We start from the raw sequence: 1,107 nt of genomic DNA, 5'->3' as shown, positions 1-1,107 counted from the left end.
CTTATAGAATTCTGGCAAAACTGTTTAGCAACAGATCGCCAGCAATTGCTTCATCACAAATTGCCATCCTAGCTCCTGTGAAAAGGGATTACCCTGCTATGTATAATCAGGGCAGTGCAAAAAGTTGTTTTGCACAAGCATTTCTATAGCCAATTACACGGATGAAATTTACGTATGCTTAATAATTTTACGCAAAACAGCTTTCAGACTTTCCCTATTAATTTCATCATCTTTTGAACATATTTACACCATAAGGGTTTTTTCGTTGTAAGGCTTTCTTTTTTAGTTGATTTTCAGCTAGCAAGACTTATCGTAGATGGCGTAATAAGTCACACCCGGACAAGGTCGGGTTATACTGCTAGTCTTCATATATAAATGGAACAAAAACGCACGGACAGATAGATAATACAAAGGCGGACAAGAGAAACAACAATTAGAAGGAGAGGCAAAAAAATACGAGTCATTCTTGGCTTTCTTTCCTCAGTCAAGTCCCAGAAGTCACAACCATTTCGAGCAGTTACACTTGAGATGGTTCGATCTGGTTGCCCCCACCAAAAAGTCTAAGCTAAGAGCATTAGACCCTTTTGCTAGAAAGCCAGCGAATGTGTACAGCAACAAGGACAAAAAAAAATAAACAAAAAATATGGACAACATGGTACACAATTACAAATACAAACAACAAGAAATAACAACAGACATCTTTCAACTGAGAACGAATCAAATTGAGCTGGCGTGTATGAAGTGAAAGCCTAAAGGTAGGAACATGACAGATGGACACAAGTGGTGTTGGCAGTCGGCAGTCAGGCCAAGAAAGAAAGATCATAGCTGGCCGGATACCAGTCATGTGGAAGGAGGAGAGATGGGTAGGGGACAGTGGGATTGAAGGATTAGAAAAAAAATCAGAGACAAAGAGAAACGTACAGCGGAGATAAACAAGTGGGAGTTAAAGAATGAGAGGGCCAAGAAATGTGAGAGAAGGGGAGGAAGAAAAATGAGAGGGAGAATAAAAGATAGAGTAAGAGTCGTACAAAATTTAGATACATACCTTCTATAAGGAGAGCACAAGGGAGTACATACGCCGTTATATATATATATATATATATATAT

The sequence above is a fragment of the Octopus bimaculoides genome, chromosome 16 (assembly GCF_001194135.2).
Source record: "Octopus bimaculoides isolate UCB-OBI-ISO-001 chromosome 16, ASM119413v2, whole genome shotgun sequence".
NCBI lineage: Eukaryota > Metazoa > Mollusca > Cephalopoda > Octopoda > Octopodidae > Octopus > Octopus bimaculoides.
The sequence above is the reverse complement of the archived record's forward strand: the minus strand, read 5'-3'. Positions refer to the sequence as shown.